Below are 20,944 nucleotides of genomic sequence, written 5' to 3'. Positions count from 1 at the left end.
GGTTTTGGAGTTTTGATAATGAAAAAGGAGTCACTTTCTAATGCCTTCTCGATTTCTTCCAGAGAGAGAAATGAAAAAGCTTACGGCACCTGGGATTCCCAGGCGGTCTTCCATCCAAGTACTAACCAGGCCCTACTCTGCTTAGCTTCTGAGATCAGACGAGATCAGGCGGAGCCAGAGAGGTATGGCCGTAAGCAACTGTATGTCCTCTTCCTAATCTTTTAAAATGTGTCAAAGGTTTTGGAGTTTTGATAATGAAAAAGGAGTCACTTTCTAATGCCTTCTCGATTTCTTCCAGAGAGAGAAATGAAAAAGCTTACGGCACCTGGGATTCCCAGGCGGTCTTCCATCCAAGTACTAACCAGGCCCTACTCTGCTTAGCTTCTGAGATCAGACGAGATCAGGCGGAGCCAGAGAGGTATGGCCGTAAGCAACTGTATGTCCTCTTCCTAATATTTTAAAATGTGTCAAAGGTTTTGGAGTTTTGATAATGAAAAAGGATTCACTTTCTAATGCCTTCTCAATTTCTTCCAGAGAGAGAAATGAAAAAGCTTACGGCACCTGGGATTCCCAGGCGGTCTTCCATCCAAGTACTAACCAGGCCCTACTCTGCTTAGCTTCTGAGATCAGACGAGATCAGGCGGAGCCAGAGAGGTATGGCCGTAAGCAACTGTATGTCCTCTACCTAATCTTTTAAAATGTGTCAAAGGTTTTGGAGTTTTGACAATGAAATGGAGTCACTTTCTAAGTTCTTCTCTGTGTCTTTTACAGATCGAAATGAAAAAGCTTACAGCACCTGGGATTCCCAGGCGGTCTTCCATCCAAGTACTAACCAGGCCCTACTCTGCTTAGCTTCTGAGATCTGACGAGATCAGGCAGAGCCAGAGAGGTATGGCCGTAAGCAACTGTATGTCCTCTTCCTAATATTTTAAAATGTGTCAAAGGTTTTGGAGTTTAGATAATGAAAAAGGAGTCACTTTCTAAGGCCTTCTCGATTTCTTCCAGAGAGAGAAATGAAAAAGCTTACGGCACCTGGGATTCCCAGGCGGTCTTCCATCCAAGTACTAACCAGGCCCTACTGTGCTTAGCTTCTGAGATCAGACAAGATCAGGCGGAGCCAGAGAGGTATGGCCGTAAGCAACTGTATGTCCTCTACCTAATCTTTTAAAATGTGTCAAAGGTTTTGGAGTTTTGACAATGAAATGGAGTCACTTTCTAAGTTCTTCTCTGTGTCTTTTACAGATCGAAATGAAAAAGCTTACAGCACCTGGGATTCCCAGGCGGTCTTCCATCCAAGTACTAACCAGGCCCTACTCTGCTTAGCTTCTGAGATCTGGCGGAGCCAGAGAGGTATGGCCGTAAGCAACTGTATGTCCTCTTCCTAATCTTTTAAAATGTGTCAAAGGTTTTGGAGTTTTGATAATGAAAAAGGATTCACTTTCTAATGCCTTCTCGATTTCTTCCAGAGAGAGAAATGAAAAAGCTTACGGCACCTGGGATTCCCAGGCGGTCTTCCATCCAAGTACTAACCAGGCCCTACTCTGCTTAGCTTCTGAGATCAGACGAGATCAGGCGGAGCCAGAGAGGTATGGCCGTAAGCAACTGTATGTCCTCTTCCTAATCTTTTAAAATGTGTCAAAGGTTTTGTAGTTTTGACAATGAAATGGAGTCACTTTCTAAGGCCTTCTCTGTGTCTTTTACAGATCGAAATGAAAAAGCTTACAGCACATGGGATTCCCAGGCGGTCTTCCATCCAAGTACTAACCAGGCCCTACTCTGCTTAGCTTCTGAGATCAGACGAGATCAGGCGGAGCCAGAGAGGTATGGCCGTAAGCAACTGTATGTCCTCTACCTAATCTTTTAAAATGTGTCAAAGGTTTTGGAGTTTTGACAATGAAATGGAGTCACTTTCTAAGTTCTTCTCTGTGTCTTTTACAGATCGAAATGAAAAAGCTTACAGCACCTGGGATTCCCAGGCGGTCTTCCATCCAAGTACTAACCAGGCCCTACTCTGCTTAGCTTCTGAGATCTGACGAGATCAGGCAGAGCCAGAGAGGTATGGCCGTAAGCAACTGTATGTCCTCTTCCTAATATTTTAAAATGTGTCAAAGGTTTTGGAGTTTAGATAATGAAAAAGGAGTCACTTTCTAATGCCTTCTCGATTTCTTCCAGAGAGAGAAATGAAAAAGCTTACGGCACCTGGGATTCCCAGGCGGTCTTCCATCCAAGTACTAACCAGGCCCTACTCTGATTAGCTTCTGAGATCAGACGAGATCAGGCGGAGCCAGAGAGGTATGGCCGTAAGCAACTGTATGTCCTCTACCTAATCTTTTAAAATGTGTCAAAGGTTTTGTAGTTTTGACAATGAAATGGAGTCACTTTCTAAGGCCTTCTCTGTGTCTTTTACAGATAGAAATGAAAAAGCTTACAGCACCTGGGATTCCCAGGCGGTCTTCCATCCAAGTACTAACCAGGCCCTACTCTGCTTAGCTTCTGAGATCTGACGAGATCAGGCGGAGCCAGAGAGGTATGGCCGTAAGCAACTGTATGTCCTCTACCTAATCTTTTAAAATGTGTCAAAGGTTTTGGAGTTTTGACAATGAAATGGAGTCACTTTCTAAGTTCTTCTCTGTGTCTTTTACAGATCGAAATGAAAAAGCTTACAGCACCTGGGATTCCCAGGCGGTCTTCCATCCAAGTACTAACCAGGCCCTACTCTGCTTAGCTTCTGAGATCAGACGAGATCAGGCGGAGCCAGAGAGGTATGGCCGTAAGCAACTGTATGTCCTCTTCCTAATATTTTAAAATGTGTCAAAGGTTTTGGAGTTTAGATAATGAAAAAGGAGTCACTTTCTAATGCCTTCTCGATTTCTTCCAGAGAGAGAAATGAAAAAGCTTACGGCACCTGGGATTCCCAGGCGGTCTTCCATCCAAGTACTAACCAGGCCCTACTCTGCTTAGCTTCTGAGATCAGACGAGATCAGGCGGAGCCAGAGAGGTATGGCCGTAAGCAACTGTATGTCCTCTACCTAATCTTTTAAAATGTGTCAAAGGTTTTGTAGTTTTGACAATGAAATGGAGTCACTTTCTAAGGCCTTCTCTGTGTCTTTTACAGATAGAAATGAAAAAGCTTACGGCACCTGGGATTCCCAGGCGGGCTTCCATCCAAGTACTAACCAGGCCCTACTCTGCTTAGCTTCTGAGATCTGACGAGATCAGGCGGAGCCAGAGAGGTATGGCCGTAAGCAACTGTATGTCCTCTACCTAATCTTTTAAAATGTGTCAAAGGTTTTGTAGTTTTGACAATGAAATGGAGTCACTTTCTAAGGCGTTCTCTGTGTCTTTTACAGATAGAAATGAAAAAGCTTACAGCACATGGGATTCCCAGGCGGTCTTCCATCCAAGTACTAACCAGGCCCTACTCTGCTTAGCTTCTGAGATCAGACGAGATCAGGCGGAGCCAGAGAGGTATGGCCGTAAGCAACTGTATGTCCTCTACCTAATCTTTTAAAATGTGTCAAAGGTTTTGTAGTTTTGACAATTAAATGGAGTCACTTTCTAAGGCCTTCTCTGTGTCTTTTACAGATCGAAATGAAAAAGCTTACAGCACCTGGGATTCCCAGGCGGTCTTCCATCCAAGTACTAACCAGGCCCTACTCTGCTTAGCTTCTGAGATCAGACGAGATCAGGCGGAGCCAGAGAGGTATGGCCGTAAGCAACTGTATGTCCTCTTCCTAATATTTTAAAATGTGTCAAAGGTTTTGGAGTTTAGATAATGAAAAAGGAGTCACTTTCTAATGCCTTCTCGATTTCTTCCAGAGAGAGAAATGAAAAAGCTTACGGCACCTGGGATTCCCAGGCGGTCTTCCATCCAAGTACTAACCAGGCCCTACTCTGCTTAGCTTCTGAGATCAGACGAGATCAGGCGGAGCCAGAGAGGTATGGCCGTAAGCAACTGTATGTCCTCTACCTAATCTTTTAAAATGTGTCAAAGGTTTTGTAGTTTTGACAATTAAATGGAGTCACTTTCTAAGGCCTTCTCTGTGTCTTTTACAGATAGAATTGAAAAAGCTTACGGCACCTGGGATTCCCAGGCGGTCTTCCATCCAAGTACTAACCAGGCCCTACTCTGCTTAGCTTCTGAGATCAGACGAGATCAGGCGGAGCCAGAGAGGTATGGCCGTAAGCAACTGTATGTCCTCTTCCTAATCTTTTAAAATGTGTCAAAGGTTTTGGAGTTTTGATAATGAAAAAGGAGTCACTTTCTAATGCCTTCTCGATTTCTTCCAGAGAGAGAAATGAAAAAGCTTACGGCACCTGGGATTCCCAGGCGGTCTTCCATCCAAGTACTAACCAGGCCCTACTCTGCTTAGCTTCTGAGATCAGACGAGATCAGGCGGAGCCAGAGAGGTATGGCCGTAAGCAACTGTATGTCCTCTTCCTAATCTTTTAAAATGTGTCAAAGGTTTTGGAGTTTTGATAATGAAAAAGGAGTCACTTTCTAATGCCTTCTCGATTTCTTCCAGAGAGAGAAATGAAAAAGCTTACGGCACCTGGGATTCCCAGGCGGTCTTCCATCCAAGTACTAACCAGGCCCTACTCTGCTTAGCTTCTGAGATCAGACGAGATCAGGCGGAGCCAGAGAGGTATGGCCGTAAGCAACTGTATGTCCTCTTCCTAATCTTTTAAAATGTGTCAAAGGTTTTGGAGTTTTGATAATGAAAAAGGAGTCACTTTCTAATGCCTTCTCGATTTCTTCCAGAGAGAGAAATGAAAAAGCTTACGGCACCTGGGATTCCCAGGCGGTCTTCCATCCAAGTACTAACCAGGCCCTACTCTGCTTAGCTTCTGAGATCAGACGAGATCAGGCGGAGCCAGAGAGGTATGGCCGTAAGCAACTGTATGTCCTCTTCCTAATATTTTAAAATGTGTCAAAGGTTTTGGAGTTTTGATAATGAAAAAGGATTCACTTTCTAATGCCTTCTCAATTTCTTCCAGAGAGAGAAATGAAAAAGCTTACGGCACCTGGGATTCCCAGGCGGTCTTCCATCCAAGTACTAACCAGGCCCTACTCTGCTTAGCTTCTGAGATCAGACGAGATCAGGCGGAGCCAGAGAGGTATGGCCGTAAGCAACTGTATGTCCTCTACCTAATCTTTTAAAATGTGTCAAAGGTTTTGGAGTTTTGACAATGAAATGGAGTCACTTTCTAAGTTCTTCTCTGTGTCTTTTACAGATCGAAATGAAAAAGCTTACAGCACCTGGGATTCCCAGGCGGTCTTCCATCCAAGTACTAACCAGGCCCTACTCTGCTTAGCTTCTGAGATCTGACGAGATCAGGCAGAGCCAGAGAGGTATGGCCGTAAGCAACTGTATGTCCTCTTCCTAATATTTTAAAATGTGTCAAAGGTTTTGGAGTTTAGATAATGAAAAAGGAGTCACTTTCTAAGGCCTTCTCGATTTCTTCCAGAGAGAGAAATGAAAAAGCTTACGGCACCTGGGATTCCCAGGCGGTCTTCCATCCAAGTACTAACCAGGCCCTACTGTGCTTAGCTTCTGAGATCAGACAAGATCAGGCGGAGCCAGAGAGGTATGGCCGTAAGCAACTGTATGTCCTCTACCTAATCTTTTAAAATGTGTCAAAGGTTTTGGAGTTTTGACAATGAAATGGAGTCACTTTCTAAGTTCTTCTCTGTGTCTTTTACAGATCGAAATGAAAAAGCTTACAGCACCTGGGATTCCCAGGCGGTCTTCCATCCAAGTACTAACCAGGCCCTACTCTGCTTAGCTTCTGAGATCTGGCGGAGCCAGAGAGGTATGGCCGTAAGCAACTGTATGTCCTCTTCCTAATCTTTTAAAATGTGTCAAAGGTTTTGGAGTTTTGATAATGAAAAAGGATTCACTTTCTAATGCCTTCTCGATTTCTTCCAGAGAGAGAAATGAAAAAGCTTACGGCACCTGGGATTCCCAGGCGGTCTTCCATCCAAGTACTAACCAGGCCCTACTCTGCTTAGCTTCTGAGATCAGACGAGATCAGGCGGAGCCAGAGAGGTATGGCCGTAAGCAACTGTATGTCCTCTTCCTAATCTTTTAAAATGTGTCAAAGGTTTTGTAGTTTTGACAATGAAATGGAGTCACTTTCTAAGGCCTTCTCTGTGTCTTTTACAGATCGAAATGAAAAAGCTTACAGCACATGGGATTCCCAGGCGGTCTTCCATCCAAGTACTAACCAGGCCCTACTCTGCTTAGCTTCTGAGATCAGACGAGATCAGGCGGAGCCAGAGAGGTATGGCCGTAAGCAACTGTATGTCCTCTACCTAATCTTTTAAAATGTGTCAAAGGTTTTGGAGTTTTGACAATGAAATGGAGTCACTTTCTAAGTTCTTCTCTGTGTCTTTTACAGATCGAAATGAAAAAGCTTACAGCACCTGGGATTCCCAGGCGGTCTTCCATCCAAGTACTAACCAGGCCCTACTCTGCTTAGCTTCTGAGATCTGACGAGATCAGGCAGAGCCAGAGAGGTATGGCCGTAAGCAACTGTATGTCCTCTTCCTAATATTTTAAAATGTGTCAAAGGTTTTGGAGTTTAGATAATGAAAAAGGAGTCACTTTCTAATGCCTTCTCGATTTCTTCCAGAGAGAGAAATGAAAAAGCTTACGGCACCTGGGATTCCCAGGCGGTCTTCCATCCAAGTACTAACCAGGCCCTACTCTGATTAGCTTCTGAGATCAGACGAGATCAGGCGGAGCCAGAGAGGTATGGCCGTAAGCAACTGTATGTCCTCTACCTAATCTTTTAAAATGTGTCAAAGGTTTTGTAGTTTTGACAATGAAATGGAGTCACTTTCTAAGGCCTTCTCTGTGTCTTTTACAGATAGAAATGAAAAAGCTTACAGCACCTGGGATTCCCAGGCGGTCTTCCATCCAAGTACTAACCAGGCCCTACTCTGCTTAGCTTCTGAGATCTGACGAGATCAGGCGGAGCCAGAGAGGTATGGCCGTAAGCAACTGTATGTCCTCTACCTAATCTTTTAAAATGTGTCAAAGGTTTTGGAGTTTTGACAATGAAATGGAGTCACTTTCTAAGTTCTTCTCTGTGTCTTTTACAGATCGAAATGAAAAAGCTTACAGCACCTGGGATTCCCAGGCGGTCTTCCATCCAAGTACTAACCAGGCCCTACTCTGCTTAGCTTCTGAGATCAGACGAGATCAGGCGGAGCCAGAGAGGTATGGCCGTAAGCAACTGTATGTCCTCTTCCTAATATTTTAAAATGTGTCAAAGGTTTTGGAGTTTAGATAATGAAAAAGGAGTCACTTTCTAATGCCTTCTCGATTTCTTCCAGAGAGAGAAATGAAAAAGCTTACGGCACCTGGGATTCCCAGGCGGTCTTCCATCCAAGTACTAACCAGGCCCTACTCTGCTTAGCTTCTGAGATCAGACGAGATCAGGCGGAGCCAGAGAGGTATGGCCGTAAGCAACTGTATGTCCTCTACCTAATCTTTTAAAATGTGTCAAAGGTTTTGTAGTTTTGACAATGAAATGGAGTCACTTTCTAAGGCCTTCTCTGTGTCTTTTACAGATAGAAATGAAAAAGCTTACGGCACCTGGGATTCCCAGGCGGGCTTCCATCCAAGTACTAACCAGGCCCTACTCTGCTTAGCTTCTGAGATCTGACGAGATCAGGCGGAGCCAGAGAGGTATGGCCGTAAGCAACTGTATGTCCTCTACCTAATCTTTTAAAATGTGTCAAAGGTTTTGTAGTTTTGACAATGAAATGGAGTCACTTTCTAAGGCGTTCTCTGTGTCTTTTACAGATAGAAATGAAAAAGCTTACAGCACATGGGATTCCCAGGCGGTCTTCCATCCAAGTACTAACCAGGCCCTACTCTGCTTAGCTTCTGAGATCAGACGAGATCAGGCGGAGCCAGAGAGGTATGGCCGTAAGCAACTGTATGTCCTCTACCTAATCTTTTAAAATGTGTCAAAGGTTTTGTAGTTTTGACAATTAAATGGAGTCACTTTCTAAGGCCTTCTCTGTGTCTTTTACAGATCGAAATGAAAAAGCTTACAGCACCTGGGATTCCCAGGCGGTCTTCCATCCAAGTACTAACCAGGCCCTACTCTGCTTAGCTTCTGAGATCAGACGAGATCAGGCGGAGCCAGAGAGGTATGGCCGTAAGCAACTGTATGTCCTCTTCCTAATATTTTAAAATGTGTCAAAGGTTTTGGAGTTTAGATAATGAAAAAGGAGTCACTTTCTAATGCCTTCTCGATTTCTTCCAGAGAGAGAAATGAAAAAGCTTACGGCACCTGGGATTCCCAGGCGGTCTTCCATCCAAGTACTAACCAGGCCCTACTCTGCTTAGCTTCTGAGATCAGACGAGATCAGGCGGAGCCAGAGAGGTATGGCCGTAAGCAACTGTATGTCCTCTACCTAATCTTTTAAAATGTGTCAAAGGTTTTGGAGTTTTGACAATGAAATGGAGTCACTTTCTAAGTTCTTCTCTGTGTCTTTTACAGATCGAAATGAAAAAGCTTACGGCACCTGGGATTCCCAGGCGGGCTTCCATCCAAGTACTAACCAGGCCCTACTCTGCTTAGCTTCTGAGATCTGACGAGATCAGGCGGAGCCAGAGAGGTATGGCCGTAAGCAACTGTATGTCCTCTTCCTAATCTTTTAAAATGTGTCAAAGGTTTTGGAGTTTTGATAATGAAAAAGGAGTCACTTTCTAATGTCTTCTCGATTTCTTCCAGAGAGAGAAATGAAAAAGCTTACGGCACCTGGGATTCCCAGGCGGGCTTCCATCCAAGTACTAACCAGGCCCTACTCTGCTTAGCTTATGAGATCTGACGAGATCAGGCGGAGCCAGAGAGGTATGGCCGTAAGCGACTGTACGTCCTCTACCTAATCTTTTAAAATGTGTCAAAGGTTTTGTAGTTTTGACAATTAAATGGAGTCACTTTCTAAGGCCTTCTCTGTGTCTTTTACAGATCGAAATGAAAAAGCTTACAGCACCTGGGATTCCCAGGCGGTCTTCCATCCAAGTACTAACCAGGCCCTACTCTGCTTAGCTTCTGAGATCAGACGAGATCAGGCGGAGCCAGAGAGGTATGGCCGTAAGCAAATATATGTCCTCTTCCTAATCTTTTAAAATGTGTCAAAGGTTTTGGAGTTTTGATAATGAAAAAGGAGTCACTTTCTAAGGCCTTCTCGATTTCTTCCAGAGAGAGAAATGAAAAAGCTTACGGCACCTGGGATTCCCAGGCGGTCTTCCATCCAAGTACTAACCAGGCCCTACTCTGCTTAGCTTCTGAGATCAGACGAGATCAGGCGGAGCCAGAGAGGTATGGCCGTAAGCAACTGTATGTCCTCTACCTAATCTTTTAAAATGTGTCAAAGGTTTTGGAGTTTTGACAATGAAATGGAGTCACTTTCTAAGTTCTTCTCTGTGTCTTTTACAGATCGAAATGAAAAAGCTTACAGCACCTGGGATTCCCAGGCGGTCTTCCATCCAAGTACTAACCAGGCCCTACTCTGCTTAGCTTCTGAGATCTGACGAGATCAGGCAGAGCCAGAGAGGTATGGCCGTAAGCAACTGTATGTCCTCTTCCTAATATTTTAAAATGTGTCAAAGGTTTTGGAGTTTAGATAATGAAAAAGGAGTCACTTTCTAATGCCTTCTCGATTTCTTCCAGAGAGAGAAATGAAAAAGCTTACGGCACCTGGGATTCCCAGGCGGTCTTCCATCCAAGTACTAACCAGGCCCTACTCTGCTTAGCTTCTGAGATCAGGCGGAGCCAGAGAGGTATGGCCGTAAGCAACTGTATGTCCTCTACCTAATCTTTTAAAATGTGTCAAAGGTTTTGTAGTTTTGACAATTAAATGGAGTCACTTTCTAAGGCCTTCTCTGTGTCTTTTACAGATCGAAATGAAAAAGCTTACAGCACCTGGGATTCCCAGGCGGTCTTCCATCCAAGTACTAACCAGGCCCTACTCTGCTTAGCTTCTGAGATCAGACGAGATCAGGCGGAGCCAGAGAGGTATGGCCGTAAGCAACTGTATGTCCTCTTCCTAATCTTTTAAAATGTGTCAAAGGTTTTGGAGTTTTGATAATGAAAAAGGAGTCACTTTCTAAGGCCTTCTCGATTTCTTCCAGAGAGAGACATGAAAAAGCTTACGGCACCTGGGATTCCCAGGCGGTCTTCCATCCAAGTACTAACCAGGCCCTACTCTGCTTAGCTTCTGAGATCAGACGAGATCAGGCGGAGCCAGAGAGGTATGGCCGTAAGCAACTGTATGTCCTCTACCTAATCTTTTAAAATGTGTCAAAGGTTTTGGAGTTTTGACAATGAAATGGAGTCACTTTCTAAGTTCTTCTCTGTGTCTTTTACAGATCGAAATGAAAAAGCTTACAGCACCTGGGATTCCCAGGCGGTCTTCCATCCAAGTACTAACCAGGCCCTACTCTGCTTAGCTTCTGAGATCAGACGAGATCAGGCGGAGCCAGAGAGGTATGGCCGTAAGCAACTGTATGTCCTCTTCCTAATCTTTTAAAATGTGTCAAAGGTTTTGTAGTTTTGACAATGAAATGGAGTCACTTTCTAAGGCCTTCTCTGTGTCTTTTACAGATCGAAATGAAAAAGCTTACAGCACATGGGATTCCCAGGCGGTCTTCCATCCAAGTACTAACCAGGCCCTACTCTGCTTAGCTTCTGAGATCAGACGAGATCAGGCGGAGCCAGAGAGGTATGGCCGTAAGCAACTGTATGTCCTCTACCTAATCTTTTAAAATGTGTCAAAGGTTTTGGAGTTTTGACAATGAAATGGAGTCACTTTCTAAGTTCTTCTCTGTGTCTTTTACAGATCGAAATGAAAAAGCTTACAGCACCTGGGATTCCCAGGCGGTCTTCCATCCAAGTACTAACCAGGCCCTACTCTGCTTAGCTTCTGAGATCTGACGAGATCAGGCAGAGCCAGAGAGGTATGGCCGTAAGCAACTGTATGTCCTCTTCCTAATATTTTAAAATGTGTCAAAGGTTTTGGAGTTTAGATAATGAAAAAGGAGTCACTTTCTAATGCCTTCTCGATTTCTTCCAGAGAGAGAAATGAAAAAGCTTACGGCACCTGGGATTCCCAGGCGGTCTTCCATCCAAGTACTAACCAGGCCCTACTCTGATTAGCTTCTGAGATCAGACGAGATCAGGCGGAGCCAGAGAGGTATGGCCGTAAGCAACTGTATGTCCTCTACCTAATCTTTTAAAATGTGTCAAAGGTTTTGTAGTTTTGACAATGAAATGGAGTCACTTTCTAAGGCCTTCTCTGTGTCTTTTACAGATAGAAATGAAAAAGCTTACGGCACCTGGGATTCCCAGGCGGGCTTCCATCCAAGTACTAACCAGGCCCTACTCTGCTTAGCTTCTGAGATCTGACGAGATCAGGCGGAGCCAGAGAGGTATGGCCGTAAGCAACTGTATGTCCTCTACCTAATCTTTTAAAATGTGTCAAAGGTTTTGTAGTTTTGACAATGAAATGGAGTCACTTTCTAAGGCCTTCTCTGTGTCTTTTACAGATAGAAATGAAAAAGCTTACGGCACATGGGATTCCCAGGCGGTCTTCCATCCAAGTACTAACCAGGCCCTACTCTGCTTAGCTTCTGAGATCAGACGAGATCAGGCAGAGCCAGAGAGGTATGGCCGTAAGCAACTGTATGTCCTCTACCTAATCTTTTAAAATGTGTCAAAGGTTTTGGAGTTTTGACAATGAAATGGAGTCACTTTCTAAGTTCTTCTCTGTGTCTTTTACAGATCGAAATGAAAAAGCTTACAGCACCTGGGATTCCCAGGCGGTCTTCCATCCAAGTACTAACCAGGCCCTACTCTGCTTAGCTTCTGAGATCTGACGAGATCAGGCGGAGCCAGAGAGGTATGGCCGTAAGCAACTGTATGTCCTCTACCTAATCTTTTAAAATGTGTCAAAGGTTTTGTAGTTTTGACAATGAAATGGAGTCACTTTCTAAGGCCTTCTCTGTGTCTTTTACAGATAGAAATGAAAAAGCTTACGGCACCTGGGATTCCCAGGCGGGCTTCCATCCAAGTACTAACCAGGCCCTACTCTGCTTAGCTTCTGAGATCAGACGAGATCAGGCGGAGCCAGAGAGGTATGGCCGTAAGCAACTGTATGTCCTCTACCTAATCTTTTAAAATGTGTCAAAGGTTTTGTAGTTTTGACAATGAAATGGAGTCACTTTCTAAGGCGTTCTCTGTGTCTTTTACAGATAGAAATGAAAAAGCTTACGGCACCTGGGATTCCCAGGCGGTCTTCCATCCAAGTACTAACCAGGCCCTACTCTGCTTAGCTTCTGAGATCAGACGAGATCAGGCAGAGCCAGAGAGGTATGGCCGTAAGCAACTGTATGTCCTCTACCTAATCTTTTAAAATGTGTCAAAGGTTTTGGAGTTTTGACAATGAAATGGAGTCACTTTCTAAGTTCTTCTCTGTGTCTTTTACAGATCGAAATGAAAAAGCTTACGGCACCTGGGATTCCCAGGCGGTCTTCCATCCAAGTACTAACCAGGCCCTACTCTGCTTAGCTTCTGAGATCAGACGAGATCAGGCAGAGCCAGAGAGGTATGGCCGTAAGCAACTGTATGTCCTCTTCCTAATATTTTAAAATGTGTCAAAGGTTTTGGAGTTTAGATAATGAAAAAGGAGTCACTTTCTAATGCTTTCTCGATTTCTTCCAGAGAGAGAAATGAAAAAGCTTACGGCACCTGGGATTCCCAGGCGGTCTTCCATCCAAGTACTAACCAGGCCCTACTCTGCTTAGCTTCTGAGATCTGACGAGATCAGGCGGAGCCAGAGAGGTATGGCCGTAAGCAACTGTATGTCCTCTACCTAATCTTTTAAAATGTGTCAAAGGTTTTGTAGTTTTGACAATTAAATGGAGTCACTTTCTAAGGCCTTCTCTGTGTCTTTTACAGATAGAAATGAAAAAGCTTACGGCACCTGGGATTCCCAGGCGGGCTTCCATCCAAGTACTAACCAGGCCCTACTCTGCTTAGCTTCTGAGATCTGACGAGATCAGGCGGAGCCAGAGAGGTATGGCCGTAAGCAACTGTATGTCCTCTTCCTAATCTTTTAAAATGTGTCAAAGGTTTTGGAGTTTTGATAATGAAAAAGGAGTCACTTTCTAATGTCTTCTCGATTTCTTCCAGAGAGAGAAATGAAAAAGCTTACGGCACCTGGGATTCCCAGGCGGGCTTCCATCCAAGTACTAACCAGGCCCTACTCTGCTTAGCTTATGAGATCTGACGAGATCAGGCGGAGCCAGAGAGGTATGGCCGTAAGCGACTGTACGTCCTCTACCTAATCTTTTAAAATGTGTCAAAGGTTTTGTAGTTTTGACAATTAAATGGAGTCACTTTCTAAGGCCTTCTCTGTGTCTTTTACAGATCGAAATGAAAAAGCTTACAGCACCTGGGATTCCCAGGCGGTCTTCCATCCAAGTACTAACCAGGCCCTACTCTGCTTAGCTTCTGAGATCAGACGAGATCAGGCGGAGCCAGAGAGGTATGGCCGTAAGCAACTGTATGTCCTCTTCCTAATCTTTTAAAATGTGTCAAAGGTTTTGGAGTTTTGATAATGAAAAAGGAGTCACTTTCTAAGGCCTTCTCGATTTCTTCCAGAGAGAGAAATGAAAAAGCTTACGGCACCTGGGATTCCCAGGCGGTCTTCCATCCAAGTACTAACCAGGCCCTACTCTGCTTAGCTTCTGAGATCTGACGAGATCAGGCGGAGCCAGAGAGGTATGGCCGTAAGCAACTGTATGTCCTCTTCCTAATACTTTAAAATGTGTCAAAGGTTTTGGAGTTTAGATAATGAAAAAGGAGTCACTTTCTAATGCCTTCTCGATTTCTTCCAGAGAGAGAAATGAAAAAGCTTACGGCACCTGGGATTCCCAGGCGGTCTTCCATCCAAGTACTAACCAGGCCCTACTCTGCTTAGCTTCTGAGATCAGGCGGAGCCAGAGAGGTATGGCCGTAAGCAACTGTATGTCCTCTACCTAATCTTTTAAAATGTGTCAAAGGTTTTGTAGTTTTGACAATTAAATGGAGTCACTTTCTAAGGCCTTCTCTGTGTCTTTTACAGATCGAAATGAAAAAGCTTACAGCACCTGGGATTCCCAGGCGGTCTTCCATCCAAGTACTAACCAGGCCCTACTCTGCTTAGCTTCTGAGATCAGACGAGATCAGGCGGAGCCAGAGAGGTATGGCCGTAAGCAACTGTATGTCCTCTTCCTAATCTTTTAAAATGTGTCAAAGGTTTTGGAGTTTTGATAATGAAAAAGGAGTCACTTTCTAATGCCTTCTCGATTTCTTCCAGAGAGAGAAATGAAAAAGCTTACGGCACCTGGGATTCCCAGGCGGTCTTCCATCCAAGTACTAACCAGGCCCTACTCTGCTTAGCTTCTGAGATCAGACGAGATCAGGCGGAGCCAGAGAGGTATGGCCGTAAGCAACTGTATGTCCTCTACCTAATCTTTTAAAATGTGTCAAAGGTTTTGTAGTTTTGACAATTAAATGGAGTCACTTTCTAAGGCCTTCTCTGTGTCTTTTACAGATAGAATTGAAAAAGCTTACGGCACCTGGGATTCCCAGGCGGTCTTCCATCCAAGTACTAACCAGGCCCTACTCTGCTTAGCTTCTGAGATCAGACGAGATCAGGCGGAGCCAGAGAGGTATGGCCGTAAGCAACTGTATGTCCTCTTCCTAATCTTTTAAAACGTGTCAAAGGTTTTGTAGTTTTGACAATGAAATGGAGTCACTTTCTAAGGCCTTCTCTGTGTCTTTTACAGATAGAAATGAAAAAGCTTACGGCACCTGGGATTCCCAGGCGGTCTTCCATCCAAGTACTAACCAGGCCCTACTCTGCTTAGCTTCTGAGATCAGACGAGATCAGGCGGAGCCAGAGAGGTATGGCCGTAAGCAACTGTATGTCCTCTTCCTAATCTTTTAAAATGTGTCAAAGGTTTTGGAGTTTTGATAATGAAAAAGGAGTCACTTTCTAATGCCTTCTCGATTTCTTCCAGAGAGAGAAATGAAAAAGCTTACGGCACCTGGGATTCCCAGGCGGTCTTCCATCCAAGTACTAACCAGGCCCTACTCTGCTTAGCTTCTGAGATCAGACGAGATCAGGCGGAGCCAGAGAGGTATGGCCGTAAGCAACTGTATGTCCTCTTCCTAATCTTTTAAAATGTGTCAAAGGTTTTGGAGTTTTGATAATGAAAAAGGAGTCACTTTCTAATGCCTTCTCGATTTCTTCCAGAGAGAGAAATGAAAAAGCTTACGGCACCTGGGATTCCCAGGCGGTCTTCCATCCAAGTACTAACCAGGCCCTACTCTGCTTAGCTTCTGAGATCAGACGAGATCAGGCGGAGCCAGAGAGGTATGGCCGTAAGCAACTGTATGTCCTCTTCCTAATCTTTTAAAATGTGTCAAAGGTTTTGGAGTTTTGATAATGAAAAAGGAGTCACTTTCTAATGCCTTCTCGATTTCTTCCAGAGAGAGAAATGAAAAAGCTTACGGCACCTGGGATTCCCAGGCGGTCTTCCATCCAAGTACTAACCAGGCCCTACTCTGCTTAGCTTCTGAGATCAGACGAGATCAGGCGGAGCCAGAGAGGTATGGCCGTAAGCAACTGTATGTCCTCTACCTAATCTTTTAAAATGTGTCAAAGGTTTTGTAGTTTTGACAATTAAATGGAGTCACTTTCTAAGGCCTTCTCTGTGTCTTTTACAGATAGAATTGAAAAAGCTTACGGCACCTGGGATTCCCAGGCGGTCTTCCATCCAAGTACTAACCAGGCCCTACTCTGCTTAGCTTCTGAGATCAGACGAGATCAGGCGGAGCCAGAGAGGTATGGCCGTAAGCAACTGTATGTCCTCTTCCTAATCTTTTAAAACGTGTCAAAGGTTTTGTAGTTTTGACAATGAAATGGAGTCACTTTCTAAGGCCTTCTCTGTGTCTTTTACAGATAGAAATGAAAAAGCTTACGGCACCTGGGATTCCCAGGCGGTCTTCCATCCAAGTACTAACCAGGCCCTACTCTGCTTAGCTTCTGAGATCAGACGAGATCAGGCGGAGCCAGAGAGGTACGGCCGTAAGCAACTGTATGTCCTCTTCCTAATCTTTTAAAATGTGTCAAAGGTTTTGGAGTTTTGATAATGAAAAAGGAGTCACTTTCTAATGCCTTCTCGATTTCTTCCAGAGAGAGAAATGAAAAAGCTTACGGCACCTGGGATTCCCAGGCGGTCTTCCATCCAAGTACTAACCAGGCCCTACTCTGCTTAGCTTCTGAGATCAGACGAGATCAGGCGGAGCCAGAGAGGTATGGCCGTAAGCAACTGTATGTCCTCTTCCTAATCTTTTAAAATGTGTCAAAGGTTTTGGAGTTTTGATAATGAAAAAGGAGTCACTTTCTAATGCCTTCTCAATTTCTTCCAGAGAGAGAAATGAAAAAGCTTACGGCACCTGGGATTCCCAGGCGGTCTTCCATCCAAGTACTAACCAGGCCCTACTCTGCTTAGCTTCTGAGATCAGACGAGATCAGGCGGAGCCAGAGAGGTATGGCCGTAAGCAACTGTATGTCCTCTACCTAATCTTTTAAAATGTGTCAAAGGTTTTGTAGTTTTGACAATGAAATGGAGTCACTTTCTAAGGCCTTCTCTGTGTCTTTTACAGATAGAAATGAAAAAGCTTACGGCACCTGGGATTCCCAGGCGGTCTTCCATCCAAGTACTAACCAGGCCCTACTCTGCTTAGCTTCTGAGATCAGACGAGATCAGGCGGAGCCAGAGAGGTATGGCCGTAAGCAACTGTATGTCCTCTTCCTAATATTTTAAAATGTGTCAAAGGTTTTGGAGTTTTGATAATGAAAAAGGATTCACTTTCTAATGCCTTCTCAATTTCTTCCAGAGAGAGAAATGAAAAAGCTTACGGCACCTGGGATTCCCAGGCGGTCTTCCATCCAAGTACTAACCAGGCCCTACTCTGCTTAGCTTCTGAGATCAGACGAGATCAGGCGGAGCCAGAGAGGTATGGCCGTAAGCAACTGTATGTCCTCTACCTAATCTTTTAAAATGTGTCAAAGGTTTTGTAGTTTTGACAATTAAATGGAGTCACTTTCTAAGGCCTTCTCTGTGTCTTTTACAGATAGAATTGAAAAAGCTTACGGCACCTGGGATTCCCAGGCGGTCTTCCATCCAAGTACTAACCAGGCCCTACTCTGCTTAGCTTCTGAGATGAGACGAGATCAGGCGGAGCCAGAGAGGTATGGCCGTAAGCAACTGTATGTCCTCTACCTAATCTTTTAAAATGTGTCAAAGGTTTTGGAGTTTTGATAATGAAAAAGGAGTCACTTTCTAATGCCTTCTCGATTTCTTCCAGAGAGAGAAATGAAAAAGCTTACGGCACCTGGGATTCCCAGGCGGTCTTCCATCCAAGTACTAACCAGGCCCTACTCTGCTTAGCTTCTGAGATCAGACGAGATCAGGCGGAGCCAGAGAGGTATGGCCGTAAGCAACTGTATGTCCTCTTCCTAATATTTTAAAATGTGTCAAAGGTTTTGGAGTTTTGATAATGAAAAAGGATTCACTTTCTAATGCCTTCTCAATTTCTTCCAGAGAGAGAAATGAAAAAGCTTACGGCACCTGGGATTCCCAGGCGGTCTTCCATCCAAGTACTAACCAGGCCCTACTCTGCTTAGCTTCTGAGATCAGACGAGATCAGGCGGAGCCAGAGAGGTATGGCCGTAAGCAACTGTATGTCCTCTTCCTAATCTTTTAAAACTTGTCAAAGGTTTTGTAGTTTTGACAATGAAATGGAGTCACTTTCTAAGGCCTTCTCTGTGTCTTTTACAGATAGAAATGAAAAAGCTTACGGCACCTGGGATTCCCAGGCGGTCTTCCATCCAAGTACTAACCAGGCCCTACTCTGCTTAGCTTCTGAGATCAGACGAGATCAGGCGGAGCCAGAGAGGTATGGCCGTAAGCAACTGTATGTCCTCTTCCTAATCTTTTAAAATGTGTCAAAGGTTTTGGAGTTTTGATAATGAAAAAGGAGTCACTTTCTAATGCCTTCTCGATTTCTTCCAGAGAGAGAAATGAAAAAGCTTACGGCACCTGGGATTCCCAGGCGGTCTTCCATCCAAGTACTAACCAGGCCCTACTCTGCTTAGCTTCTGAGATCAGACGAGATCAGGCGGAGCCAGAGAGGTATGGCCGTAAGCAACTGTATGTCCTCTATCTAATCTTTTAAAATGTGTCAAAGGTTTTGTAGTTTTGACAATTAAATGGAGTCACTTTCTAAGGCCTTCTCTGTGTCTTTTACAGATAGAATTGAAAAAGCTTACGGCACCTGGGATTCCCAGGCGGTCTTCCATCCAAGTACTAACCAGGCCCTACTCTGCTTAGCTTCTGAGATCAGACGAGATCAGGCGGAGCCAGAGAGGTATGGCCGTAAGCAACTGTATGTCCTCTTCCTAATCTTTTAAAATGTGTCAAAGGTTTTGGAGTTTTGATAATGAAAAAGGAGTCACTTTCTAATGCCTTCTCGATTTCTTCCAGAGAGAGAAATGAAAAAGCTTACGGCACCTGGGATTCCCAGGCGGTCTTCCATCCAAGTACTAACCAGGCCCTACTCTGCTTAGCTTCTGAGATCAGACGAGATCAGGCGGAGCCAGAGAGGTATGGCCGTAAGCAACTGTATGTCCTCTTCCTAATCTTTTAAAATGTGTCAAAGGTTTTGGAGTTTTGATAATGAAAAAGGAGTCACTTTCTAATGCCTTCTCGATTTCTTCCAGAGAGAGAAATGAAAAAGCTTACGGCACCTGGGATTCCCAGGCGGTCTTCCATCCAAGTACTAACCAGGCCCTACTCTGCTTAGCTTCTGAGATCAGACGAGATCAGGCGGAGCCAGAGAGGTATGGCCGTAAGCAACTGTATGTCCTCTTCCTAATCTTTTAAAATGTGTCAAAGGTTTTGGAGTTTTGATAATGAAAAAGGATTCACTTTCTAATGCCTTCTCGATTTCTTCCAGAGAGAGAAATGAAAAAGCTTACGGCACCTGGGATTCCCAGGCGGTCTTCCATCCAAGTACTAACCAGGCCCTACTCTGCTTAGCTTCTGAGATCAGACGAGATCAGGCGGAGCCAGAGAGGTATGGCCGTAAGCAACTGTATGTCCTCTACCTAATCTTTTAAAATGTGTCAAAGGTTTTGTAGTTTTGACAATTAAATGGAGTCACTTTCTAAGGCCTTCTCTGTGTCTTTTACAGATAGAATTGAAAAAGCTTACGGCACCTGGGATTCCCAGGCGGTCTTCCATCCAAGTACTAACCAGGCCCTACTGTGCTTAGCTTCTGAGATCAGACAAGATCAGGCGGAGCCAGAGAGGTATGGCCGTAAGCAACTGTATGTCCTCTACCTAATCTTTTAAAATGTGTCAAAGGTTTTGGAGTTTTGACAATGAAATGGAGTCACTTTCTAAGTTCTTCTCTGTGTCTTTTACAGATCGAAATGAAAAAGCTTACAGCACCTGGGATTCCCAGGCGGTCTTCCATCCAAGTACTAACCAGGCCCTACTCTGCTTAGCTTCTGAGATCTGGCGGAGCCAGAGAGGTATGGCCGTAAGCAACTGTATGTCCTCTTCCTAATCTTTTAAAATGTGTCAAAGGTTTTGGAGTTTTGATAATGAAAAAGGAGTCACTTTCTAAGGCCTTCTCGATTTCTTCCAGAGAGAGAAATGAAAAAGCTTACGGCACCTGGGATTCCCAGGCGGTCTTCCATCCAAGTACTAACCAGGCCCTACTCTGCTTAGCTTCTGAGATCAGACGAGATCAGGCGGAGCCAGAGAGGTATGGCCGTAAGCAACTGTATGTCCTCTTCCTAATCTTTTAAAATGTGTCAAAGGTTTTGGAGTTTTGATAATGAAAAAGGATTCACTTTCTAATGCCTTCTCAATTTCTTCCAGAGAGAGAAATGAAAAAGCTTACGGCACCTGGGATTCCCAGGCGGTCTTCCATCCAAGTACTAACCAGGCCCTACTCTGCTTAGCTTCTGAGATCAGACGAGATCAGGCGGAGCCAGAGAGGTATGGCCGTAAGCAACTGTATGTCCTCTACCTAATCTTTTAAAATGTGTCAAAGGTTTTGTAGTTTTGACAATTAAATGGAGTCACTTTCTAAGGCCTTCTCTGTGTCTTTTACAGATAGAATTGAAAAAGCTTACGGCACCTGGGATTCCCAGGCGGTCTTCCATCCAAGTACTAACCAGGCCCTACTCTGCTTAGCTTCTGAGATCAGACGAGATCAGGCGGAGCCAGAGAGGTATGGCCGTAAGCAACTGTATGTCCTCTTCCTAATCTTTTAAAATGTGTCAAAGGTTTTGGAGTTTTGATAATGAAAAAGGAGTCACTTTCTAATGCCTTCTCGATTTCTTCCAGAGAGAGAAATGAAAAAGCTTACGGCACCTGGGATTCCCAGGCGGTCTTCCATCCAAGTACTAACCAGGCCCTACTCTGCTTAGCTTCTGAGATCAGACGAGATCAGGCGGAGCCAGAGAGGTATGGCCGTAAGCAACTGTATGTCCTCTATCTAATCTTTTAAAATGTGTCAAAGGTTTTGTAGTTTTGACAATTAAATGGAGTCACTTTCTAAGGCCTTCTCTGTGTCTTTTACAGATAGAATTGAAAAAGCTTACGGCACCTGGGATTCCCAGGCGGTCTTCCATCCAAGTACTAACCAGGCCCTACTCTGCTTAGCTTCTGAGATCAGACGAGATCAGGCGGAGCCAGAGAGGTATGGCCGTAAGCAACTGTATGTCCTCTTCCTAATCTTTTAAAATGTGTCAAAGGTTTTGGAGTTTTGATAATGAAAAAGGAGTCACTTT

General features: G+C 44.4%; 84 non-coding genes and 5 pseudogenes across 84 annotated transcripts; all 89 read right to left on the bottom strand.

The window, feature by feature from the left end:
- Positions 1 to 77: 77 nt before the first annotated feature.
- LOC144404517 (5S ribosomal RNA) lies at positions 78 to 196 on the bottom strand. The gene has a single exon (XR_013466457.1). It is a non-coding gene; the product is annotated as a 5S ribosomal RNA (ribosomal RNA).
- Positions 197 to 313: 117 nt separating this feature from the next.
- LOC144404516 (5S ribosomal RNA) lies at positions 314 to 432 on the bottom strand. The gene has a single exon (XR_013466456.1). It is a non-coding gene; the product is annotated as a 5S ribosomal RNA (ribosomal RNA).
- A 117-nt stretch (positions 433 to 549) lies between these two features.
- LOC144404515 (5S ribosomal RNA) lies at positions 550 to 668 on the bottom strand. Its single transcript, XR_013466455.1, has one exon. It is a non-coding gene; the product is annotated as a 5S ribosomal RNA (ribosomal RNA).
- Positions 669 to 784: 116 nt separating this feature from the next.
- Positions 785 to 903, bottom strand: LOC144397581 (5S ribosomal RNA). The gene has a single exon (XR_013459727.1). It is a non-coding gene; the product is annotated as a 5S ribosomal RNA (ribosomal RNA).
- Positions 904 to 1,020: 117 nt separating this feature from the next.
- On the bottom strand, positions 1,021 to 1,139 carry LOC144399571 (5S ribosomal RNA). Its single transcript, XR_013461717.1, has one exon. It is a non-coding gene; the product is annotated as a 5S ribosomal RNA (ribosomal RNA).
- A 116-nt stretch (positions 1,140 to 1,255) lies between these two features.
- On the bottom strand, positions 1,256 to 1,364 carry LOC144399958 (5S ribosomal RNA; annotated as a pseudogene).
- Positions 1,365 to 1,481: 117 nt separating this feature from the next.
- LOC144404514 (5S ribosomal RNA) lies at positions 1,482 to 1,600 on the bottom strand. The gene has a single exon (XR_013466454.1). It is a non-coding gene; the product is annotated as a 5S ribosomal RNA (ribosomal RNA).
- Positions 1,601 to 1,716: 116 nt separating this feature from the next.
- On the bottom strand, positions 1,717 to 1,835 carry LOC144399088 (5S ribosomal RNA). The gene has a single exon (XR_013461233.1). It is a non-coding gene; the product is annotated as a 5S ribosomal RNA (ribosomal RNA).
- Positions 1,836 to 1,951: 116 nt separating this feature from the next.
- On the bottom strand, positions 1,952 to 2,070 carry LOC144397580 (5S ribosomal RNA). The gene has a single exon (XR_013459726.1). It is a non-coding gene; the product is annotated as a 5S ribosomal RNA (ribosomal RNA).
- Positions 2,071 to 2,187: 117 nt separating this feature from the next.
- Positions 2,188 to 2,306, bottom strand: LOC144398202 (5S ribosomal RNA). Its single transcript, XR_013460349.1, has one exon. It is a non-coding gene; the product is annotated as a 5S ribosomal RNA (ribosomal RNA).
- Positions 2,307 to 2,422: 116 nt separating this feature from the next.
- LOC144390235 (5S ribosomal RNA) lies at positions 2,423 to 2,541 on the bottom strand. The gene has a single exon (XR_013454315.1). It is a non-coding gene; the product is annotated as a 5S ribosomal RNA (ribosomal RNA).
- Positions 2,542 to 2,657: 116 nt separating this feature from the next.
- Positions 2,658 to 2,776, bottom strand: LOC144396828 (5S ribosomal RNA). The gene has a single exon (XR_013458974.1). It is a non-coding gene; the product is annotated as a 5S ribosomal RNA (ribosomal RNA).
- A 117-nt stretch (positions 2,777 to 2,893) lies between these two features.
- On the bottom strand, positions 2,894 to 3,012 carry LOC144404513 (5S ribosomal RNA). The gene has a single exon (XR_013466453.1). It is a non-coding gene; the product is annotated as a 5S ribosomal RNA (ribosomal RNA).
- A 116-nt stretch (positions 3,013 to 3,128) lies between these two features.
- Positions 3,129 to 3,247, bottom strand: LOC144397706 (5S ribosomal RNA). The gene has a single exon (XR_013459853.1). It is a non-coding gene; the product is annotated as a 5S ribosomal RNA (ribosomal RNA).
- Positions 3,248 to 3,363: 116 nt separating this feature from the next.
- LOC144399087 (5S ribosomal RNA) lies at positions 3,364 to 3,482 on the bottom strand. Its single transcript, XR_013461232.1, has one exon. It is a non-coding gene; the product is annotated as a 5S ribosomal RNA (ribosomal RNA).
- A 116-nt stretch (positions 3,483 to 3,598) lies between these two features.
- Positions 3,599 to 3,717, bottom strand: LOC144396827 (5S ribosomal RNA). The gene has a single exon (XR_013458973.1). It is a non-coding gene; the product is annotated as a 5S ribosomal RNA (ribosomal RNA).
- Positions 3,718 to 3,834: 117 nt separating this feature from the next.
- Positions 3,835 to 3,953, bottom strand: LOC144404512 (5S ribosomal RNA). Its single transcript, XR_013466452.1, has one exon. It is a non-coding gene; the product is annotated as a 5S ribosomal RNA (ribosomal RNA).
- Positions 3,954 to 4,069: 116 nt separating this feature from the next.
- On the bottom strand, positions 4,070 to 4,188 carry LOC144404510 (5S ribosomal RNA). The gene has a single exon (XR_013466450.1). It is a non-coding gene; the product is annotated as a 5S ribosomal RNA (ribosomal RNA).
- Positions 4,189 to 4,305: 117 nt separating this feature from the next.
- Positions 4,306 to 4,424, bottom strand: LOC144404509 (5S ribosomal RNA). The gene has a single exon (XR_013466449.1). It is a non-coding gene; the product is annotated as a 5S ribosomal RNA (ribosomal RNA).
- Positions 4,425 to 4,541: 117 nt separating this feature from the next.
- LOC144404508 (5S ribosomal RNA) lies at positions 4,542 to 4,660 on the bottom strand. Its single transcript, XR_013466448.1, has one exon. It is a non-coding gene; the product is annotated as a 5S ribosomal RNA (ribosomal RNA).
- A 117-nt stretch (positions 4,661 to 4,777) lies between these two features.
- Positions 4,778 to 4,896, bottom strand: LOC144404507 (5S ribosomal RNA). Its single transcript, XR_013466447.1, has one exon. It is a non-coding gene; the product is annotated as a 5S ribosomal RNA (ribosomal RNA).
- A 117-nt stretch (positions 4,897 to 5,013) lies between these two features.
- LOC144404506 (5S ribosomal RNA) lies at positions 5,014 to 5,132 on the bottom strand. Its single transcript, XR_013466446.1, has one exon. It is a non-coding gene; the product is annotated as a 5S ribosomal RNA (ribosomal RNA).
- A 116-nt stretch (positions 5,133 to 5,248) lies between these two features.
- Positions 5,249 to 5,367, bottom strand: LOC144397579 (5S ribosomal RNA). The gene has a single exon (XR_013459725.1). It is a non-coding gene; the product is annotated as a 5S ribosomal RNA (ribosomal RNA).
- A 117-nt stretch (positions 5,368 to 5,484) lies between these two features.
- Positions 5,485 to 5,603, bottom strand: LOC144399569 (5S ribosomal RNA). Its single transcript, XR_013461715.1, has one exon. It is a non-coding gene; the product is annotated as a 5S ribosomal RNA (ribosomal RNA).
- A 116-nt stretch (positions 5,604 to 5,719) lies between these two features.
- On the bottom strand, positions 5,720 to 5,828 carry LOC144399957 (5S ribosomal RNA; annotated as a pseudogene).
- A 117-nt stretch (positions 5,829 to 5,945) lies between these two features.
- Positions 5,946 to 6,064, bottom strand: LOC144404505 (5S ribosomal RNA). The gene has a single exon (XR_013466445.1). It is a non-coding gene; the product is annotated as a 5S ribosomal RNA (ribosomal RNA).
- Positions 6,065 to 6,180: 116 nt separating this feature from the next.
- On the bottom strand, positions 6,181 to 6,299 carry LOC144399086 (5S ribosomal RNA). Its single transcript, XR_013461231.1, has one exon. It is a non-coding gene; the product is annotated as a 5S ribosomal RNA (ribosomal RNA).
- Positions 6,300 to 6,415: 116 nt separating this feature from the next.
- LOC144397578 (5S ribosomal RNA) lies at positions 6,416 to 6,534 on the bottom strand. Its single transcript, XR_013459724.1, has one exon. It is a non-coding gene; the product is annotated as a 5S ribosomal RNA (ribosomal RNA).
- A 117-nt stretch (positions 6,535 to 6,651) lies between these two features.
- LOC144398200 (5S ribosomal RNA) lies at positions 6,652 to 6,770 on the bottom strand. The gene has a single exon (XR_013460347.1). It is a non-coding gene; the product is annotated as a 5S ribosomal RNA (ribosomal RNA).
- A 116-nt stretch (positions 6,771 to 6,886) lies between these two features.
- Positions 6,887 to 7,005, bottom strand: LOC144390231 (5S ribosomal RNA). The gene has a single exon (XR_013454314.1). It is a non-coding gene; the product is annotated as a 5S ribosomal RNA (ribosomal RNA).
- Positions 7,006 to 7,121: 116 nt separating this feature from the next.
- On the bottom strand, positions 7,122 to 7,240 carry LOC144396826 (5S ribosomal RNA). Its single transcript, XR_013458972.1, has one exon. It is a non-coding gene; the product is annotated as a 5S ribosomal RNA (ribosomal RNA).
- A 117-nt stretch (positions 7,241 to 7,357) lies between these two features.
- Positions 7,358 to 7,476, bottom strand: LOC144404504 (5S ribosomal RNA). Its single transcript, XR_013466444.1, has one exon. It is a non-coding gene; the product is annotated as a 5S ribosomal RNA (ribosomal RNA).
- Positions 7,477 to 7,592: 116 nt separating this feature from the next.
- On the bottom strand, positions 7,593 to 7,711 carry LOC144397705 (5S ribosomal RNA). The gene has a single exon (XR_013459852.1). It is a non-coding gene; the product is annotated as a 5S ribosomal RNA (ribosomal RNA).
- Positions 7,712 to 7,827: 116 nt separating this feature from the next.
- LOC144399085 (5S ribosomal RNA) lies at positions 7,828 to 7,946 on the bottom strand. Its single transcript, XR_013461230.1, has one exon. It is a non-coding gene; the product is annotated as a 5S ribosomal RNA (ribosomal RNA).
- A 116-nt stretch (positions 7,947 to 8,062) lies between these two features.
- Positions 8,063 to 8,181, bottom strand: LOC144396824 (5S ribosomal RNA). The gene has a single exon (XR_013458970.1). It is a non-coding gene; the product is annotated as a 5S ribosomal RNA (ribosomal RNA).
- A 117-nt stretch (positions 8,182 to 8,298) lies between these two features.
- On the bottom strand, positions 8,299 to 8,417 carry LOC144404503 (5S ribosomal RNA). Its single transcript, XR_013466443.1, has one exon. It is a non-coding gene; the product is annotated as a 5S ribosomal RNA (ribosomal RNA).
- A 116-nt stretch (positions 8,418 to 8,533) lies between these two features.
- On the bottom strand, positions 8,534 to 8,652 carry LOC144397704 (5S ribosomal RNA). The gene has a single exon (XR_013459851.1). It is a non-coding gene; the product is annotated as a 5S ribosomal RNA (ribosomal RNA).
- A 117-nt stretch (positions 8,653 to 8,769) lies between these two features.
- LOC144399514 (5S ribosomal RNA) lies at positions 8,770 to 8,888 on the bottom strand. The gene has a single exon (XR_013461660.1). It is a non-coding gene; the product is annotated as a 5S ribosomal RNA (ribosomal RNA).
- Positions 8,889 to 9,004: 116 nt separating this feature from the next.
- On the bottom strand, positions 9,005 to 9,123 carry LOC144396823 (5S ribosomal RNA). The gene has a single exon (XR_013458969.1). It is a non-coding gene; the product is annotated as a 5S ribosomal RNA (ribosomal RNA).
- Positions 9,124 to 9,240: 117 nt separating this feature from the next.
- LOC144404502 (5S ribosomal RNA) lies at positions 9,241 to 9,359 on the bottom strand. The gene has a single exon (XR_013466442.1). It is a non-coding gene; the product is annotated as a 5S ribosomal RNA (ribosomal RNA).
- A 116-nt stretch (positions 9,360 to 9,475) lies between these two features.
- On the bottom strand, positions 9,476 to 9,594 carry LOC144397576 (5S ribosomal RNA). Its single transcript, XR_013459722.1, has one exon. It is a non-coding gene; the product is annotated as a 5S ribosomal RNA (ribosomal RNA).
- A 117-nt stretch (positions 9,595 to 9,711) lies between these two features.
- LOC144399847 (5S ribosomal RNA) lies at positions 9,712 to 9,820 on the bottom strand (annotated as a pseudogene).
- A 116-nt stretch (positions 9,821 to 9,936) lies between these two features.
- Positions 9,937 to 10,055, bottom strand: LOC144396822 (5S ribosomal RNA). The gene has a single exon (XR_013458968.1). It is a non-coding gene; the product is annotated as a 5S ribosomal RNA (ribosomal RNA).
- A 117-nt stretch (positions 10,056 to 10,172) lies between these two features.
- Positions 10,173 to 10,291, bottom strand: LOC144404501 (5S ribosomal RNA). Its single transcript, XR_013466441.1, has one exon. It is a non-coding gene; the product is annotated as a 5S ribosomal RNA (ribosomal RNA).
- A 116-nt stretch (positions 10,292 to 10,407) lies between these two features.
- LOC144396821 (5S ribosomal RNA) lies at positions 10,408 to 10,526 on the bottom strand. The gene has a single exon (XR_013458967.1). It is a non-coding gene; the product is annotated as a 5S ribosomal RNA (ribosomal RNA).
- Positions 10,527 to 10,642: 116 nt separating this feature from the next.
- LOC144399084 (5S ribosomal RNA) lies at positions 10,643 to 10,761 on the bottom strand. The gene has a single exon (XR_013461229.1). It is a non-coding gene; the product is annotated as a 5S ribosomal RNA (ribosomal RNA).
- A 116-nt stretch (positions 10,762 to 10,877) lies between these two features.
- LOC144397575 (5S ribosomal RNA) lies at positions 10,878 to 10,996 on the bottom strand. Its single transcript, XR_013459721.1, has one exon. It is a non-coding gene; the product is annotated as a 5S ribosomal RNA (ribosomal RNA).
- A 117-nt stretch (positions 10,997 to 11,113) lies between these two features.
- On the bottom strand, positions 11,114 to 11,232 carry LOC144398199 (5S ribosomal RNA). Its single transcript, XR_013460346.1, has one exon. It is a non-coding gene; the product is annotated as a 5S ribosomal RNA (ribosomal RNA).
- Positions 11,233 to 11,348: 116 nt separating this feature from the next.
- On the bottom strand, positions 11,349 to 11,467 carry LOC144397703 (5S ribosomal RNA). The gene has a single exon (XR_013459850.1). It is a non-coding gene; the product is annotated as a 5S ribosomal RNA (ribosomal RNA).
- A 116-nt stretch (positions 11,468 to 11,583) lies between these two features.
- LOC144399403 (5S ribosomal RNA) lies at positions 11,584 to 11,702 on the bottom strand. Its single transcript, XR_013461548.1, has one exon. It is a non-coding gene; the product is annotated as a 5S ribosomal RNA (ribosomal RNA).
- A 116-nt stretch (positions 11,703 to 11,818) lies between these two features.
- On the bottom strand, positions 11,819 to 11,937 carry LOC144390227 (5S ribosomal RNA). Its single transcript, XR_013454312.1, has one exon. It is a non-coding gene; the product is annotated as a 5S ribosomal RNA (ribosomal RNA).
- A 116-nt stretch (positions 11,938 to 12,053) lies between these two features.
- Positions 12,054 to 12,172, bottom strand: LOC144398106 (5S ribosomal RNA). The gene has a single exon (XR_013460253.1). It is a non-coding gene; the product is annotated as a 5S ribosomal RNA (ribosomal RNA).
- A 116-nt stretch (positions 12,173 to 12,288) lies between these two features.
- On the bottom strand, positions 12,289 to 12,407 carry LOC144397435 (5S ribosomal RNA). Its single transcript, XR_013459581.1, has one exon. It is a non-coding gene; the product is annotated as a 5S ribosomal RNA (ribosomal RNA).
- Positions 12,408 to 12,523: 116 nt separating this feature from the next.
- LOC144397434 (5S ribosomal RNA) lies at positions 12,524 to 12,642 on the bottom strand. Its single transcript, XR_013459580.1, has one exon. It is a non-coding gene; the product is annotated as a 5S ribosomal RNA (ribosomal RNA).
- A 117-nt stretch (positions 12,643 to 12,759) lies between these two features.
- On the bottom strand, positions 12,760 to 12,878 carry LOC144400792 (5S ribosomal RNA). Its single transcript, XR_013462727.1, has one exon. It is a non-coding gene; the product is annotated as a 5S ribosomal RNA (ribosomal RNA).
- Positions 12,879 to 12,994: 116 nt separating this feature from the next.
- Positions 12,995 to 13,113, bottom strand: LOC144397702 (5S ribosomal RNA). The gene has a single exon (XR_013459849.1). It is a non-coding gene; the product is annotated as a 5S ribosomal RNA (ribosomal RNA).
- A 117-nt stretch (positions 13,114 to 13,230) lies between these two features.
- On the bottom strand, positions 13,231 to 13,349 carry LOC144399513 (5S ribosomal RNA). Its single transcript, XR_013461659.1, has one exon. It is a non-coding gene; the product is annotated as a 5S ribosomal RNA (ribosomal RNA).
- A 116-nt stretch (positions 13,350 to 13,465) lies between these two features.
- LOC144396820 (5S ribosomal RNA) lies at positions 13,466 to 13,584 on the bottom strand. The gene has a single exon (XR_013458966.1). It is a non-coding gene; the product is annotated as a 5S ribosomal RNA (ribosomal RNA).
- A 117-nt stretch (positions 13,585 to 13,701) lies between these two features.
- On the bottom strand, positions 13,702 to 13,820 carry LOC144400791 (5S ribosomal RNA). The gene has a single exon (XR_013462726.1). It is a non-coding gene; the product is annotated as a 5S ribosomal RNA (ribosomal RNA).
- A 117-nt stretch (positions 13,821 to 13,937) lies between these two features.
- Positions 13,938 to 14,046, bottom strand: LOC144399846 (5S ribosomal RNA; annotated as a pseudogene).
- A 116-nt stretch (positions 14,047 to 14,162) lies between these two features.
- LOC144396818 (5S ribosomal RNA) lies at positions 14,163 to 14,281 on the bottom strand. The gene has a single exon (XR_013458964.1). It is a non-coding gene; the product is annotated as a 5S ribosomal RNA (ribosomal RNA).
- Positions 14,282 to 14,398: 117 nt separating this feature from the next.
- LOC144404499 (5S ribosomal RNA) lies at positions 14,399 to 14,517 on the bottom strand. Its single transcript, XR_013466439.1, has one exon. It is a non-coding gene; the product is annotated as a 5S ribosomal RNA (ribosomal RNA).
- A 116-nt stretch (positions 14,518 to 14,633) lies between these two features.
- On the bottom strand, positions 14,634 to 14,752 carry LOC144404498 (5S ribosomal RNA). The gene has a single exon (XR_013466438.1). It is a non-coding gene; the product is annotated as a 5S ribosomal RNA (ribosomal RNA).
- A 116-nt stretch (positions 14,753 to 14,868) lies between these two features.
- LOC144404497 (5S ribosomal RNA) lies at positions 14,869 to 14,987 on the bottom strand. Its single transcript, XR_013466437.1, has one exon. It is a non-coding gene; the product is annotated as a 5S ribosomal RNA (ribosomal RNA).
- Positions 14,988 to 15,104: 117 nt separating this feature from the next.
- Positions 15,105 to 15,223, bottom strand: LOC144404496 (5S ribosomal RNA). The gene has a single exon (XR_013466436.1). It is a non-coding gene; the product is annotated as a 5S ribosomal RNA (ribosomal RNA).
- A 117-nt stretch (positions 15,224 to 15,340) lies between these two features.
- LOC144404495 (5S ribosomal RNA) lies at positions 15,341 to 15,459 on the bottom strand. Its single transcript, XR_013466435.1, has one exon. It is a non-coding gene; the product is annotated as a 5S ribosomal RNA (ribosomal RNA).
- Positions 15,460 to 15,576: 117 nt separating this feature from the next.
- Positions 15,577 to 15,695, bottom strand: LOC144404494 (5S ribosomal RNA). The gene has a single exon (XR_013466434.1). It is a non-coding gene; the product is annotated as a 5S ribosomal RNA (ribosomal RNA).
- A 116-nt stretch (positions 15,696 to 15,811) lies between these two features.
- On the bottom strand, positions 15,812 to 15,930 carry LOC144404493 (5S ribosomal RNA). The gene has a single exon (XR_013466433.1). It is a non-coding gene; the product is annotated as a 5S ribosomal RNA (ribosomal RNA).
- Positions 15,931 to 16,046: 116 nt separating this feature from the next.
- Positions 16,047 to 16,165, bottom strand: LOC144398166 (5S ribosomal RNA). Its single transcript, XR_013460313.1, has one exon. It is a non-coding gene; the product is annotated as a 5S ribosomal RNA (ribosomal RNA).
- Positions 16,166 to 16,282: 117 nt separating this feature from the next.
- LOC144404492 (5S ribosomal RNA) lies at positions 16,283 to 16,401 on the bottom strand. The gene has a single exon (XR_013466432.1). It is a non-coding gene; the product is annotated as a 5S ribosomal RNA (ribosomal RNA).
- A 117-nt stretch (positions 16,402 to 16,518) lies between these two features.
- Positions 16,519 to 16,637, bottom strand: LOC144404491 (5S ribosomal RNA). Its single transcript, XR_013466430.1, has one exon. It is a non-coding gene; the product is annotated as a 5S ribosomal RNA (ribosomal RNA).
- Positions 16,638 to 16,753: 116 nt separating this feature from the next.
- LOC144404490 (5S ribosomal RNA) lies at positions 16,754 to 16,872 on the bottom strand. Its single transcript, XR_013466429.1, has one exon. It is a non-coding gene; the product is annotated as a 5S ribosomal RNA (ribosomal RNA).
- Positions 16,873 to 16,989: 117 nt separating this feature from the next.
- LOC144404488 (5S ribosomal RNA) lies at positions 16,990 to 17,108 on the bottom strand. Its single transcript, XR_013466427.1, has one exon. It is a non-coding gene; the product is annotated as a 5S ribosomal RNA (ribosomal RNA).
- A 116-nt stretch (positions 17,109 to 17,224) lies between these two features.
- Positions 17,225 to 17,343, bottom strand: LOC144399622 (5S ribosomal RNA). The gene has a single exon (XR_013461768.1). It is a non-coding gene; the product is annotated as a 5S ribosomal RNA (ribosomal RNA).
- Positions 17,344 to 17,460: 117 nt separating this feature from the next.
- On the bottom strand, positions 17,461 to 17,579 carry LOC144404487 (5S ribosomal RNA). The gene has a single exon (XR_013466426.1). It is a non-coding gene; the product is annotated as a 5S ribosomal RNA (ribosomal RNA).
- A 117-nt stretch (positions 17,580 to 17,696) lies between these two features.
- On the bottom strand, positions 17,697 to 17,815 carry LOC144404485 (5S ribosomal RNA). Its single transcript, XR_013466425.1, has one exon. It is a non-coding gene; the product is annotated as a 5S ribosomal RNA (ribosomal RNA).
- Positions 17,816 to 17,931: 116 nt separating this feature from the next.
- On the bottom strand, positions 17,932 to 18,050 carry LOC144404484 (5S ribosomal RNA). Its single transcript, XR_013466424.1, has one exon. It is a non-coding gene; the product is annotated as a 5S ribosomal RNA (ribosomal RNA).
- Positions 18,051 to 18,167: 117 nt separating this feature from the next.
- On the bottom strand, positions 18,168 to 18,286 carry LOC144404483 (5S ribosomal RNA). The gene has a single exon (XR_013466423.1). It is a non-coding gene; the product is annotated as a 5S ribosomal RNA (ribosomal RNA).
- Positions 18,287 to 18,402: 116 nt separating this feature from the next.
- Positions 18,403 to 18,521, bottom strand: LOC144404482 (5S ribosomal RNA). Its single transcript, XR_013466422.1, has one exon. It is a non-coding gene; the product is annotated as a 5S ribosomal RNA (ribosomal RNA).
- A 117-nt stretch (positions 18,522 to 18,638) lies between these two features.
- On the bottom strand, positions 18,639 to 18,757 carry LOC144404481 (5S ribosomal RNA). The gene has a single exon (XR_013466421.1). It is a non-coding gene; the product is annotated as a 5S ribosomal RNA (ribosomal RNA).
- Positions 18,758 to 18,874: 117 nt separating this feature from the next.
- LOC144404480 (5S ribosomal RNA) lies at positions 18,875 to 18,993 on the bottom strand. The gene has a single exon (XR_013466420.1). It is a non-coding gene; the product is annotated as a 5S ribosomal RNA (ribosomal RNA).
- A 117-nt stretch (positions 18,994 to 19,110) lies between these two features.
- Positions 19,111 to 19,229, bottom strand: LOC144404479 (5S ribosomal RNA). Its single transcript, XR_013466419.1, has one exon. It is a non-coding gene; the product is annotated as a 5S ribosomal RNA (ribosomal RNA).
- A 116-nt stretch (positions 19,230 to 19,345) lies between these two features.
- LOC144399568 (5S ribosomal RNA) lies at positions 19,346 to 19,464 on the bottom strand. The gene has a single exon (XR_013461714.1). It is a non-coding gene; the product is annotated as a 5S ribosomal RNA (ribosomal RNA).
- Positions 19,465 to 19,580: 116 nt separating this feature from the next.
- LOC144399956 (5S ribosomal RNA) lies at positions 19,581 to 19,689 on the bottom strand (annotated as a pseudogene).
- A 117-nt stretch (positions 19,690 to 19,806) lies between these two features.
- LOC144404478 (5S ribosomal RNA) lies at positions 19,807 to 19,925 on the bottom strand. Its single transcript, XR_013466418.1, has one exon. It is a non-coding gene; the product is annotated as a 5S ribosomal RNA (ribosomal RNA).
- A 117-nt stretch (positions 19,926 to 20,042) lies between these two features.
- LOC144404476 (5S ribosomal RNA) lies at positions 20,043 to 20,161 on the bottom strand. The gene has a single exon (XR_013466416.1). It is a non-coding gene; the product is annotated as a 5S ribosomal RNA (ribosomal RNA).
- A 116-nt stretch (positions 20,162 to 20,277) lies between these two features.
- LOC144404475 (5S ribosomal RNA) lies at positions 20,278 to 20,396 on the bottom strand. Its single transcript, XR_013466415.1, has one exon. It is a non-coding gene; the product is annotated as a 5S ribosomal RNA (ribosomal RNA).
- A 117-nt stretch (positions 20,397 to 20,513) lies between these two features.
- Positions 20,514 to 20,632, bottom strand: LOC144404474 (5S ribosomal RNA). The gene has a single exon (XR_013466414.1). It is a non-coding gene; the product is annotated as a 5S ribosomal RNA (ribosomal RNA).
- Positions 20,633 to 20,748: 116 nt separating this feature from the next.
- On the bottom strand, positions 20,749 to 20,867 carry LOC144404473 (5S ribosomal RNA). The gene has a single exon (XR_013466413.1). It is a non-coding gene; the product is annotated as a 5S ribosomal RNA (ribosomal RNA).
- Positions 20,868 to 20,944: the final 77 nt, after the last annotated feature.

Source organism: Gasterosteus aculeatus, chromosome 2, assembly GCF_964276395.1.
Source record: "Gasterosteus aculeatus chromosome 2, fGasAcu3.hap1.1, whole genome shotgun sequence".
Classification (NCBI taxonomy): domain Eukaryota; kingdom Metazoa; phylum Chordata; class Actinopteri; order Perciformes; family Gasterosteidae; genus Gasterosteus; species Gasterosteus aculeatus.
The sequence above is the reverse complement of the archived record's forward strand: the minus strand, read 5'-3'. Positions and strand labels throughout refer to the sequence as shown.